The sequence below is a fragment of the Curcuma longa genome, chromosome 2 (genome assembly GCF_044706935.1).
Source record: "Curcuma longa cultivar G26 ecotype Majalengka, Jawa Barat chromosome 2, ITB_CL_G26_1.1, whole genome shotgun sequence".
In the NCBI taxonomy this organism is placed as follows: domain Eukaryota; kingdom Viridiplantae; phylum Streptophyta; class Magnoliopsida; order Zingiberales; family Zingiberaceae; genus Curcuma; species Curcuma longa.
Genome location: NC_133862.1, coordinates 16385377 through 16403804, shown reverse-complemented (window position 1 = coordinate 16403804; position 18428 = coordinate 16385377). Strand labels below are relative to the sequence as shown.

At 35.7% G+C, this 18428-nt stretch overlaps 1 pseudogene; it reads left to right on the top strand.

Moving 5' to 3' along the window:
- Window positions 1-216: 216 nt before the first annotated feature.
- LOC141821719 (uncharacterized) lies at window positions 217-13189 on the top strand (annotated as a pseudogene).
- Window positions 13190-18428: the final 5239 nt, after the last annotated feature.

The following is an 18428-nucleotide window of genomic DNA, read 5'->3' as shown; positions in this document are numbered from 1 at the left end:
TTTTCTATATTCAATTATAAAAAAATGGAAATTAAAAATGAAACAAAATATTTACATTACTAATAAAAGCAAATCAAATCAGAAATTTTTCTCAAAAAAATAATTAAAAATTCCAAAAAACACAAGTACTAAAATTATAGAATGGAATTAAACAAAAACTTTTATAGAATGGAAAATTACAAAAACTTTTATATAATAGATAATATTATGGGTGTTATGACTCAATCTGCAAAGATCTCGGGACATGTCGGACAGAAGGAAGATGACTTATCTGAATACGTTGCACAGAAGGAGAGTTTGACATATTGCATGCACATGTACACAATAACACAATCTTCAAATCCGCTTCTTCTTTCAAGTTGTTTCTTCTTTTTCTTCCTCAGTGACTGACTTAAACATCGGAGTGGTCGAGCTAGGGACACCCCTGGCCTTCCTTCTTATTGTGTTGGTGCTTGCAGGTTCCGGAGCTCCTCCTCTTCTTCTTCCTCACGAGATCAACTTTGGTGTTGCGTGGCTGGTGACAAGTCTACGAGGGGATGGAACATCCATATATTGCATGCAGAGGTCCCGGAGCTCCTCTTCTTCTTCCTCACGAGGTCAACCTTGATGCTGGATGGCTGATGACGGATCCACGAGATGATCTCAATAAGAACAAATAATAAAAAAACATATTCTTTGGATTGAGCTAGAGCTCAGGATAGTCCTTAAGAAGATCGGTCCCTCCCTGGGAGGAGCATGCTTATTCTTCATGATTTTCGCCATGACTTGATTTCCTATAGTCTGCAAGGCAGCCACTCAGTTAAGATTGTAATCCTGATTATGAGTAGTACTTGAGTTTTCTTAAATTAAGATCAAACACTTCATGTAGTTGAGAAATTTTGACCTGGATAACTTAGTTCAACAAATACATCACTTGCAACCGAAAGATTGTTTCCAAAATAATAATGATCATAGGTTTAGTATAAGAATAGGACTAGACCTCAACACTCAGTCTAAAGTTCACAAAGCATAGCTTCATGATCATCCTATGATCTTAAAACCATAATTTGGTTGCAGATGGATGTGTAAAGTTGTCAAGTTTCATTACCAAGTATTCTTCCAATATGATTAGTGAATCTAGAAATGAAGACTTTGTTCAAAAGATAATTATACTATCAGCACATATGAACCATGAAACGGCAAATCTCAGGATGTTAATCCAGAATTTGAAGTCCATATTAGAGAAACATTAATAATCCTGAGTTTCTTCAGCAATACTGATTCAGTTTCAGTACAGTCAACCTTACTTGACAGGAAAAAAAAAGAAGTTCGAATTGAGTTGCAAGACTCTAATTAATCTAGGAAGAACATTATGAACTAAGTCTCAGGCTTCTTCCAGTGTTCAAATTATGCTCAGACACCTTACATGTTGTAGCCATATTAAAACCATACATATGTTGCACCACAAGTTTCCATTTTCCCTATATACAAGTCCTTGTCATCAAAGTTTACCAATTGTTGCACTAGTGTGTCGTCTTCCTTATCTTTACAAGTGTTTGCACAATCTTACTTTCTCTTCATAGAACTCCTTTTGCATTTTCAAACAAGCTAACATGGATCGATATATATGCTTCCACTTAAGGAGTGTTAGAACATATACAAAATCACAATAACCTGTGATGTGGTGGATCCTGATTAGTCCTATGTGATATCAAAGGTCAAGAGGCAGGTTGATGTGTCAAGTCAGAAAGTCAATAGTCAACTTTAGGTGCACTGACTTAGTCAAGCGGCCCCTATCTCGGTCATCCCGATCTCGACCATCTCAATCACTCGGACCTTGTCTCGGCCATCCCGACCTCAACCATCTCGGTTACTCAGCTTTCCTTCGGCCATTCCAACCTCAGAAGATGACAAAAACTTTCAAGCGTGCGAGTCCTGCCAAAGGATTAGGATGATTACGAGTAGGGGTGCAAACGAGTCGAATCGAATCGAATAATATAAAAATATTGATATTCGAATTCAAGCTCGAAACATATATATATGATATTCAAATTCGATTCGAAACTCGAAAATATCAATAATTTTGGCTCGAGTTTGATTCGAAATATGATTCAAGTTCGAGTTCGATTTGAATTATTCGAACCTTAATTCGAGTAGAATCAAACTTTAATTCGAAATGCTTTAAATTATTCGAATTCGATTCAAATTATTCAAACCTAAATTTGATTATATTCATACTAAAATTATGTGCAACACAATAAAAATAATACCTAAACAACACAATAATTACATAACATAGACAAAATAAAAATATAAAACAGAATGAAACCTAGATAACACATAACATAGATAAAATAAAAATATACAACACAACAATAAAAATACAAAATATAATGAAACCTAGACAACACATACATAAATTATGTGTTGTCTTACACCACGATATCTGCAATTAGCATTATCTAGGCCTTCTTTACCTCGCATGCACCCTCTCTTCGAACCTTTTGCAAGTGACTTTTGAACTTGCTTTTCGACATTAGGGAAACCACCATGCTGGTGATTGTGCTGCCTCCACCAAGCAAGGGTTTCAGCTATAGAAGTAGAGTCATTACTCCCTCTGCGTGCTCTCCTTTTACAGAAACAAAAGAGGTTTTTAGTTGATAAAAAACTTGGCAACACATACGGAATGAAGTCACTAATGAGAATATCAACAAACGTGAAGGAAAACGAATTTGAAATCAAACACACACAACAAGCAACAACCAAGCAAGAAAGCAACGCACACTGATAACCCCATATCAACCAAAACAACATTTTGGCAAAAGAGCACACACAGCATGCATAACAACACACACAAGGGAAAACATCAAACAACCCTCATCAAATCTTCAGGAATCTTGAACCAGAAAAACTTTGATATAAAGTAAAAATGTTCCTGTGTAGATACACAAAATAAAAGTCAACTTAATGGAAGAAACTCGAAATGAAACTGAAACACAGTAAATTCAGGAAGAGATGAATTTATTGTACCTACATACTGTGCAGAAACAAAGTTACCAAGCACTTGTCGCTCCAGAATTCCACTTTGGCAGAAATCACAAGAGAAGCACACAAAATAAGTAGAATGTGTTCGTTAGAAAATCACAAGAACTAAAACTCAGTCAAATAAAACAATGATCTCAATAATTTATATAAATATTTTTTTCCAAACATTGCTAAATCAATAGGATCAGCTAATGAGAACAGAAAAATTGAACATGACCATTGCTACCAGCCTAGAAAACCAATTCAAACACTCACAGATCAGATCTCACTAACCACCATAACAGAGGTCATTTAGGTTCAGAAAATCCATTAGACACCAAAAGTCACATTCAATGTGTCAAGATTCAAAAAAACAACTTCAAGGTTCAGCACACAATGGAAAGACTAGGAGTTGTCCACAACTTGATCAGTGGACACAAATTAAAAATATTATGTGACATAATATATATGCCAAAATACATAATAAGTAAAAGTTTAATAATTTTCAACTTCCATGGCTCCAACTCTTTAATTTGTGCAAAATTTAAAAAATAAAATGTATGAGTGATTACACTACTAATAAACTCAAATGTAAAATGCTACAAATTAAATTTATACCTCAATCAGTGGCATAACTGGTCAGCTTCTAATTATCAATTTAATCTATAGGTAAATCAATTGTCAAATATTGGTTTTCAACCTGCAATAATAAAGATAAAATATATCATTTAGTTTTTAAATATACTTTTTGATTTGAAGCAAAAATATAAATAAAATATTTTAACATCATACCTTAGTCTTTTTAGTTATTCCATGTCGTTTTCAACACCAATCTCCACCGCACATCAACATTTCTACTGTTGTATGAGCTAAAGAAGCACGATACTTGTCAACAACACGACTTCCAGCACTAAAGGTTGCCTCTTAAGCTACTATGGTAATGGGTATTGCTAATATATCTCTAGCCAAAGTTGACAATACTGGAAATTTGTTGTATTAAGCTTCCACCAACCAAGAGCAGCAAATGCATCATTTGGATTATGTCTATGACACCCTTCCTCTAGATATACATCTAGCTAAGATTTTTCAGGTTGTACCTGTAAGATCGAGTGCACGTTAACTAATAAGACTAGTAGTCTTTACTAGTGCCAAAGGATAAAAATGGGGCGTGGCCAAGCGGTAAGGCAGCAGGTTTTGGTCCCGTTACTCGGAGGTTCGAATCCTTCCGTCCCAGATCCTATCTTCTGTTTCTGATAGATAGGATCACACTGTATCCCACATAAAAATCCCACATAAAACAAAAAATCTTTAAGAGAACAAAAAGTTGTTCTGGGGGTGAATCACGTGCTTTTTAAAAATTCGTTCGTTTAAAACCAGTGTTAGAAAATTTGACCTTTGAAAAGCATGCAACAAAAAATAAGAAATACGAAGCGGGAAATGCACACAAAAGAACACAGAACAATTTTACTTCGTTCGGAGCCTTCGGTGACTCCTACTCGAAGGCCCAGGTTCCTCGAACCTTTGCGTTGGGCAATCCACTATAATCCTCGACCGGCAAAAACTCCCGGTTGAGAGATTCGAATACAAAGGATAGGAAGTGTGATAACCTCACACTTCCTATTTATAAATTAAGTACAAGCAGTAAAAACAATGTTACCAAACACTTTTGTAGATTGTTGATTAGCTTCGTGTGTTAGAATTGTCTTTCGACAGCAAGTAGACGTTGTCGTATTGAAGAAGTAACCAGAAGAAAAAGACTTGTTGTTGAAGCTTGATCGAATAAATTATTAAGCACACTTTTTGCTCCTTTGCACTTGTTCGGATTGATTGAAAGCAGTTGTTCAATCATCGCACTGAAGAAGTTTCGGCCAACTTAAATAGGAGATCTTGGGCTCATCCTGATCCTATTAAGTTGGCCGAATTCTTTATCTTGATAGTCAAGGCTTCAAGCTTTATCCTTATCCTGCTTTAATTCAAGGTATCGAAGCCTAATCACGATAAGAATTGGTCGTGCATGCATCTTTACCTTATCAAAAGGCTTAATTTCTATCCTTATCACTTTTAGCAAATAGTGGAATTAAATTTAAATAGATCCATCAACGTGGCTTCATTTAACCAAGTGAAAAAATATTTTAATTAAATAAAATTCTCTCAGTGGCTAGCAAGTATTCTTTAGATAAGTAACATTTAAATGAGTAATAATTTTACAAAAAGATCCCTGTAACCTCATGTTAGTCCAAGTAAAGTAAATTCTACAAAACAAAGTTACCATATTTTATTTGGACTAAAATAGGATAAAATTCAAAGTTAATTAGATCTTGTCCAAACTCAGACCAGGATCTAACCAGGCCTCAACCTAGTGTCACCAAAATGGGCTTAAGTTGGACCACGCCTGTAGGTCCAAAAGGATATCCGTATCTCCACAATGACATGATATTGTCCACTTTGGGCCTAAGCCCTCATGGTTTTGCTCTTGAGCTCTACCCAAAAGGTCTCATGCCAATGGAGATACTTTCCATCCTTTTAAACCTATGATCTTTCCCATGTGTTTTAGATGCGGGACTATGTTTGCACCCTTGCAACCCAACAATCCCCCCTCAAACAAAGGACCACTGGAAGCTCCGCTACCATTTCTCATGGTCCGGCTGTCATTTTTCATGGTCCGGATGCCATTTCTCATGGTCCGGCTGCCATATCCCTCATGGTCCGGCTGTCATGTCCCTCATGGTCCAAGCCTCCCCTACTTCCTTTGCTTTCCCCGAGGGTCCCCACATGGTTAGATCTGGATCATGGCTCATCCGGCGGTTAGTCCGGTGAAGAGCGACCTCGCTCTGATACCAATTGTTGGGTCCAAAAGAATGTCTGTATCTCCACAATGGCATGATATTGTCCACTTTGGGACTAAGCCCTCATGGTTTTGCTCTTGGGCTCTACGCAAAAGGTCTCATGCCAATGGAGATACTTTCCATCCTTTTAAACCCATGATCTTTCCCATGTATTTTAAATGTGGGACTATGTTTGCACCCTTGCAACCCAACAACGCCTAGCGTCCTAAAATAGGACTTGTCCTCATCGGATCACTCCTCCAGTGACTTACCTCACTTACCTCGTGCAGCTCTACTTGACTTCTTAACCCACCAGGTCTTTCCACCAGGACTCAGCCATCCTGGTCTTCTTGTCAAGTCTCAACCAACTTGGTCTTCAGCCAGTTGTCAGGCCTTACGGACCCAACTGGACTTCTCGCCAGGACTCAACCATCCTGGACTTAAGCTTGGTGTCTGGTCTTAAGTCTTTCATGTTGGAATGTATACAAATTAGAATAGTATTTGTTATGTTTTTTTTAGCTTATATTCATACAACACAATGTCAAAATTATACAATTTTCAGACTAAACACAAAGTCTGAACTTAGGTATATACTGTATTCTCTTCTTTTTCGTCACCTTCCTCCTCATTTCAATTCTCCAATGGTACCATAAGTTGGAACATCAACATAGTGCTAAAACAGTATCGTTGTAGTGAAAGATTGAAACAATATCATTTTAAGTTGGATATAATCCATATCTTTGTTCCAATTTGAGGAATGAGGGGTTCTGTTTTGTTAGACAAAATTAAATTGTTCCTATGAGACGTGTACCTTTTCTTCTCTACTTATAGAAGAGTTTCTATTCTTTAAAGCTAGGCCATATCTTTCTCCGACAGTTCTCGTTTGTTATGGGTGTTTCTTGTGGATTATTGCCCATCTATTATGTGTAGTTTTTAAGGTTATCCAATTAATGACTATTATCAGATTATTTATAAGAGCTGTGATGAAATTGAAAAAGATAAACAATTGTGGAGAATATCTTTTTTTGTCAGATATGCTTATGAAAAGCAACTATGGATCTGCTGTAAGACTGGTCTTTGGTTCTCAGGGTATTAACGTTAGTCAGTTTGTAGACTACCTTTGGGCAATTAAACACATTCAGATATACTTATCTTGACAAACCTTCCTCATCCAACAGTGATAATGTTGGTTCAGAACACATTGAAACAAATAAGTTTCCTGGTTCATCCACATTGCTGCAGCAAGATAGCAGTTCACAATCTTCAGGTGGCTTCATAAATTACTTAAACTTTGAGAAAGAAGTCACCTCTGTTGCTCTCCAAACTGTCGAAGGAAGATGGCCCTTTGAAAAACAAGATGCTAGATCTGATCCACCAGATGAGTATTTCTGGAGAACTTTTGCAGATAGTATTAATCCGGTTGTTTGCCTGAAGCTAGGCTTTTAACTTCCTGAGATTAAGTTTTGGGATGGATTTGATATGTTAAACAAGGTCAGCTTACAATTGCGCACAATTGCAGAAAAAAGAGTATATAGAACCTGGATTAGCAACACCTGAAGAAGTGGATGATGATGAGAAAAAGAATGGCCAATCATCTATAACTAATGGTTCCAAAGTATTCAGTTTTAGACATAAATAAAATATCAAAAGATGTACTAAGTCAAACAGAGACAATATTTGGCTCATACTCTGTAAACAAAGGATCTACTGTCATTGTAGCAATGTTAATAATTAAGACATCTCCAAGATTGATGATGAAAATGTGGAAGATTTTCAAAATGAAATAGGAAATGTAGCTACCGAAAGAGTTGCATTGAGAATGCAAAAAGCCGACAAGATGAGAGTGTTTTTTTTCAGGTGCTGACGTGCTATGCAAGCCTAGGCAATGCTTGCCACTTCATTGGGACATAGTAGTTTGATTAAATCTGACTTCGAGAAGATCTGCTATCTTGATAACCCCTCCACTGATACACAGGTGCATTTGCAACTGTATATTTATATCTTCTACTTATTCAAAGACATGATTATCATCTATTTCAGATTAAAATGGATAGTAAATGTATCTTATTTTTGTGTATAAAATATTAATAAATAAGGATTTGTAGGTGGCCATATGGTGTGCTTCATTGCGTAAAAGATTAGTCGTTGCCTTTCGGGGATTAATTAATGAAATCTCCATTGTTTTCTCTTGCTAGATGGTTTTTGATGTTGACAGGTACTATGGAACATGCATGTGAAATTGTGTTATTTGTCAGTCAAAATGGAAGGATCTACGAACGGACCTAATGCTACTTCCCGTTGGATAAGAGCTTAAAATATTCTTAGTTTTCTATTTTTTATATATACAAGTGTAATTCTTGTGTAGGTTCTTATGTGTTGTTTACATATTCTAATGATTTATAGAATAGTTTTTTTATTAGTTGTTCATATATTACCCTAAAATCTCTGAAGTAGACATAGCCATGTTCTTTAGTATCACTTTTTTTCTCTCCTGATTTGGGAAGTAAATCACATAGAATAATGATTACGTTTGATTTTCTTTTTTAATGCCCCACGATTCAATACATGCAAGATACCAAAGAAAGAAATCGGTATATAGAAGGAAAAAAATGGATATATAGAGGAAAAAAATGGAAATAATGCTATTGATTCCTTCAAACCAAGGATACTACGACTAGAATTCTCTATATTGCAATTTAATTTAAATGAAAGGATTTGAGCTGATTTAAAATTAAAGGTTAATAAGTTTGTTCGTATTAGCTATATTAGACATTTGAGCTTTGATAGAGAGAAGATATGAATAATTGTTACATGATTTAGTGCTCTGATTTTCCATTTCCCATCAAATCATATAGTCTCAACCTTGGGAGGCTGAGTGCTGAAAGTTCAATCTTTTAAATTTATGCTAGTCTTATATCAATCTATGAAATATGTTTATTCTATTTGTTTTAAAATCATTTAATTTTTTTTTTTTCAATTTGTCAGGTTCATAGTGGTTTTCTCAGTGCTTATGATTCCATGAAGAATAGGATAATGATGCTTATTAAGCTCTCTATTGGTTCTGAGTAAGTCATTCTTTTTTCCAAGTATTATAATATTATTTTAAAAAAGATCACTTTTGTAGAGTGCTAGCAAATATGCAGGTTTACTTTTACTGGTTCTTTTTTTTTTTTTTTAATTTCTGTTCAATGTACTTGCATTTTAGTGATTTTAATTTCAGTAGTTCTATTGGTCAAGGTCATTGTAATCTCGAAGACAAACATAACTACCTAATTTATTAGTTATTGTTTTGAGCCATTCTTTGTATTAAATATGGTTAATCCATTCATAAACGTTTCAGTTTTCTATATATGTGGAAAAGACGAGGATTAATCAAGAAGGTTGTAATCTGTATTTGGAATATACATATATGTGTATATGTGTGTGTGATCTATTTGTTGATAGTCATTGTAATCTCTGAGGCAAACATAACTGCCTAATTCTATATGGGTGGCAGAGAGATCTATTTATTATTCATGGTCATTTTAATCTCCAAGGCAAACTTAACTACCTAATTGACAAGTTACCATTATGAATCCTTCTTTGTAATAAATATGGTTGTTAATTGTTCCATAAAATTTTCAGTTTGCTATATACCTGAAAAGAAGAAGTATTCAATCAAGAAGGTTGTAACCTGTAAGTGATATATATATCTCTGAACTATTGTTTGCAGTCATCATAATCTCCGAGGCAAACACAACTACATATATACCTGTATCACTTGTGTCCGTGTCCCCTAATGGTGAAGCTGTTGCAGCACTATTATACTTTGGTGCAATAAATATGTGGGGAAGTTCTTTAGGAAAAAGAACTCACTTTTAATGGTTAAGGAGATTAGTATGTTGCTAGGATTTTTCATGAGAAACACTCATGAAATTCGATTCCCTAAACATTTCTTTAGGTAATGCAGCCATTCCCCTCACCATATGTTCAGTGTTAATATTTTGTTTGATTGTAGAGCCAACACTCATTAGCTAAATCATCTTGAACACTGCAAATGCTTATATCATTGACTGCTCCACTTAATCCAACAATCCCTTCTTTTTTGTTAACCTTGTATCATTGGAATCTAATTCATCCAAATAAAATGCAATAGTGAGTTTGACCAAGTGGCCACGAGCAAGTTTGTTATCTCTATATTTGAATTACAAGTGACATTTTTTGACTTAAAGATATCTATATTGTATATGCTGGCCATTGGTTCACTTTATGCCTCTTGACAATTCCAATTGTGTTTTCCATTGTTGTTATGAGGAAACTGCAGAACATTAGAAATTGTATTCTCACTACAATGGGGTTGCTATGTTTTCATACAAAGTTGGGTACAATTGTACAAGTATCAATGACTACTTAATGATAGTTTCATAATGAATAATAGATGAGCTATGATCATGTGCCAAATATGGCTATTGATGGTGTGGTTGCAAAGCCATCTCAATTGCAGCCTTGATTCATCATTGTAACTTGTGGATCTGCTATTTGAATGGAAAAAATAAAGTGGCACTTACTTGATGCATTCATAAAATTAAGGCATAGGTAAACCACATAACCTAGCTCTATCGATCAGATAATCTAACCATGATCAATGATAGGGATTTATTGTTGATATGTGAAGAGTTACATGGGCATATTGTTATTTTATTCTCAAATGTATGCAAACTGCTGAATTTTCCACTACGCTCATAGCTACATTGATGCTGGTTGTTTTGCCTATTCACAATATGGGTCTAGCTCTTGTTTAGTTTTAACCTTAGTTTGTTTATATTAAGATTGAATTCCTGAACTATCTATTTTGAATCACTTTATCTATAATACCATTGAGTTCCTTATCTTTGATTTTGACATATTTAATTAAACAATAATTGGCAATAGGCAATGAAACTCCTTATGTCTCCCTGTTATAATATTTAAATCTATAGTATGACGTGGTGGTGAACACAATCATTTTACACATTGTAGTGAAATTTTTGAGCTAATGAGTTTTCCAATGCCAATGGCATGATTCAATATAATGATGGATTGTTTGAGAAATGTTTCATGCCATTGTTTGGTAAAGGTGAGAAATTGTTTGATAAACTGCCTTGTGATATTTTTTTTATATATATTTTTTACATTTCTTATTTTCTAGTCTGTTAAGGTGTCTTTGTTAGTATCTACTTTATTTTTATAAAATTGCCTTATGATGTGGCTTGTATTCAGTTTGTGTATTGCCATTGAATTATCAAATGTCATGTTGATGTGTGGAGACCATGTCTTCAATATTTATTTTGTTTTCTAATCTTCTTTCATAACAAGTGTTTAAAATATTTATTTCCTATTATTTGAGATAACCTTGTATTCATTCATTTAGCAATATATTTCTTGTCTTTTTTTTTTATATTTCATATTGTGAGAGTTAATTTATTACTTGCAATTCTTTTTTTTTGTAATGACTGCAATTATTATTCTTCTCTAAGAATTTTCTTTAATTTAATTTTTGTGCATGTGGATTATATCATTTAGTTGTGTACGACATTTTGATTATTAACATAAACATCTTTTTGAACATCTATCAAATAAGTTTGTCATTAGGTAAGTTTATTGTCTCTATGCAAATTATTCGTTTAAACTTTTGTTATTTGTTTGTTAACCTCTACTATAAAGGACGACTAATGGAAGGAAAGATGGAACGTCGATGGGGCCCAATGAGCACCCGATTCCTCTTCCCCCTCTCTATTTAAGTCCTTAGAAATCTTATTGCGAGGCATCAAGTGCTTCTCACTACAAGCCTCACTTTAAGAAAGAGTCCAAGAGTCCTAAGTAAGTTCTCGTTCCTAAGTTTTGAGCAAAGTCTGTACATTTTCTTTTGCTAGTTCTATTGTATTTATCTTTGTTTGAAATTTAGAAGACGTTTTTGCGTTATTATTTTTGGTATCAAAGCTTGTTCTAAGTATTCATGGCTGAGTAGAAACCTTCTTCAAGATACTCACTGGTAAGAGGTCCCTGTGATGAAATAAAAATCCTTTTTAATTCCTACCCATAGCACTTGAACCGATATCAACTGGTTAGAATTTCAGGATAGGGGATTGCAACTGTTGATCGTTATACCGAATACTGAAAAACCCTAAACAAACTTGTATCCTAAAGGTTAAAGCTTACCATAAGGACTGCAAGGATAAATCTATGATAAGGCAACCTAGGTTTTCACTAGCTTATTTGCAAAAGGGCACGTCCTAACTTGGCAGTACGGCAGGAGGCCATAGTAAGCCCAAAGGCACACATGCATGAGCAAAAGAAGCAAACTGAAGCCTAGTAAGCTGTAAGCATGTTGAAAGATAGCAGACCTTGAGTAACTATAACCTTGAGTGTGTCTGAAGCAATAGCAGAAAGAGGGTAGTAACACCTGAAAATTTCCTAGAATTACCCCTAGGGTGGCACAGAGGTTGGACCTAATAAGACCACCGCAAGGTAGTTATTGAGATTAAGAATAGGGAGGTTTACTATTAGTAAGTCTTTATTGATGTCACGACGATGGGAGGAAGCTATTCAGGAGTGGTACACCAAGTCTCACACCTCAAACCTTGAGTATTTTGATCTTGCTGAAATAAAGCCAACAAACAAAGAACTAGCTCATAACCTTTCAGTTATCTACGACAAAGTTTGTCTTCTTGTAGAGTACATCTCAAAAACTTTAAACAAATACAAGAAGAATTGCAGACAGTAAAAATAGACAACCAAAGATTAGCAAAAGCAATACAGAACCTAACACAAGAAATTATTGAGAATCATCCATTGACTGAAAGACAAGTCAAGGACCTTGTATTAAAAATTGTAGAGCAGGCCAAGCTTATTGAAGAACGAGCCTTGAAAATATCAGAAGATCTACAATAGAAACATAAACGGGTGGAGACCCTACTCCACAAACTAGAAGCGTGGACTTCTTCATGAGCTACATCAATACACAGGCTACATCAAGTTACAAAGAAGCTCTACAAGCAACAGAAAATATTGAGGCACCAACACTTGGTTTCTGCAGATCAAAAGAATATAGTGGACCAACATCTGGAACTGTTGCCGCCATCAAACAAGCCAACACCCAGATACAGTTACTGGTGACCATCCTCGAGAAACTTGAAAGTCTTGAAGAACACATAAAGAAAATAGAAGTTAAAGCACCAATAGCTGCTACTATACCTGACGATGTTCTGAGTGGCCTAACTGATAAAATCAACAACTTAAAGATCGGAGAGCCAAAGCAAGTTGAAAAGAAGGGTAAGCTGCTAATATTTAAAGATCCTTTTGAAATCCTCAGGGAAGAAAAGGCGAAAGCAAAGAAGAATTAAATGGCTTCAAGACAAAATCCTCTCGTCACTACAATTACAAGGAGAATTGGAATTGAAGGAGCACCCTTATTTGAGGATCAAATTCGCGACTATCGCCAAAACCAAAGAAGGAGATACAACGCACAACAGGCGATCAGAAGAACTGCACGAAGGCTCACCGGGGGTGGCCTATTCAACCAGGCGCTTGAGCAACAATTGGATCCTCAGACTCAACTACGAACCTTTATGCAAGAAAGAGCTTCCATAATCCCTGCGGAAGTTCTATGCCTAACTCCTGAATCAAATCAGGACATGTTTGCTGCTTATGATGAAGAAGAAGAAGATGGTTATCTGGATTATTTATAGTATCTGACACAACAAGATACAATACCATCCACCTCATCAGAAGTACTTCCATATCCCTCAAAGGAATTTTGTAATCCCGTTGCAGCAGAAGATGGTGGGAAGCCTGACTCATCGCCATCATCATCTGATATGGACAAAGACCCAGGAAAAATGCAAGAAAAAAGCTGATGCTGGCAGAAGCATTTGATAATCATTCCTAATTATTTTCAGCACCGAAAGTCGATGCTGAAGGACAATTATTTAGCACCGCTGAGTTGGTGCTGACTCAGTAGATTCTTTTTAGGATAATGGATGGCTCCCTGGGGCTCAATCCATTTCCAGTACTAAAGGTTTGAATTCTTGGGATTTTTGTGGCCCACCACTGCTTCACGGGGGACTCCTGTGGATGCCCTTTATGATTGCTTGTAAGTGAAGGAACGCATTCCATAATTCCTTCTGGACCCCCTTGACAGCTTGTATTTTTTTTTTCCAATAGCTTTCTTGTCCTTCCCCTTGACGCCTTTTTATTGTAACGATCCGGCCCATTCGCCCGTGGGAATTCTACTGATCCCGACCCCTATTTCTCTATGGGTCATGGGCCGTCGACCATCGACCGTGCCGTTACCTACTAGGACTTTCCACCCCTGCCCAGTGGATTTTTGCCTTCTCCAGATTCGAACTCTAGACCTGCAGGCTAAAGTACTAAAGTTCCTTGAATCTGGTAACCAAGTAAGAACGGGCCGAGTCGTTACAGTTTCTACTTTGGCCAAAAACTTACGAGTAATAATCCTAACAAATGGTCATAGAGTATACATTTCCTAATAAAAAAATGGTGAATCCTCTACTCAATCACCTTCAGACACTTCTACTTATACCCAATTATCTCAGGTCCACACTTTCGTAGAGACGTTTGCTTAAGATGTCAAAATATAAGTTTCTATGACCAAGATGACTTGAATACCTCAAGTTGAAGAAAACTTGCACTCGATCTGTAATGAGATCTTTATAGATATATATAGAAGCGCATGAAGTCTTGTGGCAGGTCACTTCTGATGAACTAATTATCCTTAATCAATATTCATATGTTAACTCTTAACATCCTACTGTTTCCAGCAATTAGGATCGGCTGCATGGTTAAACCAGGGAGTCTAACATATGTTAGTCTTACAGAATCAATGATGTCTAGTTTTATCAATTCATCGACTAGGGAATATTCCAATACGTACATAATTACACATGTAGAGATACCCACTAATTGTAATCCAATTACAATTTCTCTCATGCTAATTGAGTTTAAGAGTTAATCAAATACATAGAGAATGTACACTCAAATAGTGATTTATTTATCCAATAAATAGCACATTATTAAGACGATTGTCTTAGGATACCTCTCAAATATAACAGGAACTACGAGATGGTGACTAAATAGAGGTTAGATAGGGTGCATTCCACATTTCTCAAGATAGAGAGGGTTCCCTTTCGATCATGAATAGGTGGAAAACAAACTCTATAGCATCAAACTCCATTAAGATCTTCTATTTTTTTCTTGGAAAAGCCATGCTTTCACATTGTGGTGGATCTTTTTCTGATTTTGGCAATGAACTCTTTGTTTAAGTCCCTTTTACCTTAAATTTCGCAAGCCTCATTGTAACTTTTTAAAAAATATTTACAGGATGTGGAGTTTTTTTGAAGGGCATTGTATTTATACTTGGTAATCAACAACCTGGTACAAGATGTCAAATTTTAAGAGTCCTATACAACTACAAGAGTTTTGAGGATAATTGAATGGTCTATATTATAAATTCATAAAAAAGAATTGCGTTATAACCTATATTGATTCTACAAGTAACACATGAAGAATCACTTGGAGTTTCAATTGATTGATAAATGATCTAGGTGGTACAAGTGTACTTTGGCATGAAAATCGGAGGTTCTAATTGCAAAAGTACATGCATTTATAGGTTGACATTTTCTCGAAGCGTATGAACTAGAAAAAAAAGTGATTGTTTCATATGATTTAAATTATCATATACAAAAGGATTATCATCATATACAAAAGGATTATCATCTAAATCAATATCGCATAGTATAATTTTATATTGATACCACATTATAACTAAAATGTTTGATTATCATCTTTATTATTTCTTCCTTCTTATACCATCCTAATCAAACAAATGGAACTGCAACATGATTGACCCCATGTGTTGGTAGTTGCATGGATTGATGATTTTCATAATGACAATAGGTCTAAATTGCTATATTTGTAAAAAAGACATCTCCATCTAGTAACATTAGCTCAAGAGTACAACAAAATCAACACGCCTTATTAACAGTGATGGTGGCAAGAAGTGCAAGGATAGGTAACAAAGGGGAGTAGATGGAGAAGAGTGAGGTGTATCATCAACCTTTGCCTATGTCCTTACCCTTAGGCTCCACCTTAAGGATAAGCAACGAAGGAGTGTGCATGGAGAGGAGGTAGGTTTGTTGTTAGTCTTTGCCACATCCATGACACTCACCCCTTGGGTCAATGATCTTTTATCTTGTCCTCAATGCTCGTGCTCCCATCATCAAGCTTCACCCCCATTTGACTAACATGTCAATTTGTTAGAGCTAGAGTTAGTGATGATAGAGCCAATCAACGAGGATAGAGTGACAATGGGACGTATGACTTACGCTTTGTTTGGATGAGGTGATAGAAAGTTCATTAACGAAAGAGGAAGGGAAAGGAAGGGAAAGGGAGAGGGCGTAAAATATTTATGTTCTCCTTGTTTGGAAGGGAGGGAATGTTCATTAATGTAATATGTGTTACCTCGGTTGGGAGGAAAGGAAGGGAAATGAAGGTTAAATATATAAAGTGATAAAAATACCCTCCCTTCTTAAAATAAATCTACATGTGAAAAATATGTGTATAGCTCATTAAACCTATGGATGTAAGATTGTTTCTAAAAAATTCTGTCATTGCATGTAGAAGCTGAGATATGAAAGGTCCTAAAAAAGACAATACATGCTCTTTGGATAAGTCTATGTCCTTGGAGAAGAAGAAGAAGAAGAAGAAGATTAGGGTTATCTATCTTTGTCCTCTTGAGTTCTGTCTTCGGAGAAATATGCGGTGAGGGCTTGCGCCGACATCGTGGTGTGCAAGCCATTGGACACTAGACGGTGACAATGCGCGTTGTGTGAGGAGCGATGACGCAAAGACAAGATACCTAAACAGATAGTTAATTTAAGAATTAATATTATAAAATAGGGATAAAATTAAAATAAAATATTTTGAGTTCCCTTTCCCCTTTCTTACACCCCAAATCGGAGTGTAAAAAATTATATCGATTCGTGAGCATGCAAGGGTGAAACTTAACCTTCTCTCTCATTCCCTCCTTAACTCAGTCCATCCTAAACAAGAGTCAAAATTCTGTTTCTCCTTATTTACCCTTCTCTCCCCTTCCCTCATCTCTTCCTAAAAAAGCATTAGCTTTGATGAATGGAGATAATTTAGGGGGGGGGGGGGAAGAGGGGACAAAGATCACGTCAAACAAAGATGTAGAGGAGAATAATGATAAGGACAAGAGGGTTTAGAGTTTAGAGGAGAATAATGATAAGGACAAGAGGGTTTAGGTTTCAACATGACAGAAGAGTTTCAATGAGGTGCATTATTTGATATTTTAAAAGTAAGGTGCCCATTAGAAATTCACCTTTTTTTTCTTTGAGAAAATTCATTAGAGTTTTAGATTTGTAAATCTGTGATTGTAAGTTGATGAAAAATAATCTGTATTTGAATTTGAAATTGGATGTGAATATTAATTACATCTAAAATACCAATTAATTCTATTGGACCAAATTGAATTGTTAAAAGTTTAATTATCATAGTTATCTCTATCATTAGTAGAAATAATATACAAGTCTTTAGATTTATGATTCAAGTCTTTATATTTTCTAAAAAAAAATTCAATTTGAAATTTTCAAGCTCTATTTGTGTTTAGACAATTGACTGAACATTTAAGAAAACCCATTAGGTGCAAGCTCCCAATAGCTATCAGTCATAAACTCTATTTAACCCCATTATTGAAGTTCTCTCTCCGGATAAAAAATTACTATAACCAACCCGTTCAAATATTTTTCCTCTTCCACTAAAACCTCTCTTTCTCCCCCTTTTGGTAGGCAGTATCACTCTCTCTTGTTCTAGGGTTTTGGTGACAAGAATCCTGACTCCTCACATGTGGTGGCCTTCTCGTATCCCTAAGGAGAATTTCACCCCTTCTCTCTGCTGGTAAATCGATCGATGTTCCTTCACGATTCTTCAGAGGGTTTCCGTTGATACGAACCTTAACTACTTCCTCTCACATGTGGCGCCCTTCTCTTATCCCCAAGGAGAACGTCACCTTTTCCTCTTCGCCGTTAGATCAGTCTCTCTTCTTTCATGATAATGCAAGAAATGTAGCTCTCTTCTACTCTCCTATCTCTTCCATCTAAAATTGGTTGTCCACCTCTTTAAGAAGGTGCCCAAATTGCAAACTCTTGTGGTCATTTTATTTTTGGCATTTAGGTATCTTCAAGATCTTAACAATGGCTGTGTATTGGTGAGTTTCTTGAAGAGTTTTTGGTTGTGTTTACCAGGTGATGGTGAGGATGAGACTTCCAAGCCAGATGGAAAAAAATACTATATATGAGGGGATTGCAAATTCTGTTTCTCTCATTGACAAAACCTTCATCTTCAATTTAATAGCTGATCCAAACAGGTTGTTTTATTTAATTTCTTGGAATCACAAATCTGTCCATTCAAATTTGTTTTACGTTCTAGCATGAGACAATCCTTTCTTTTTGTGTGATTAACAATAACAAAATCTGTTTCAATTTGTGGGACTTTTGTAGGTTGGAAAGTGCTTGTTTAGATTCTACATGTTAATATCCGATCTTG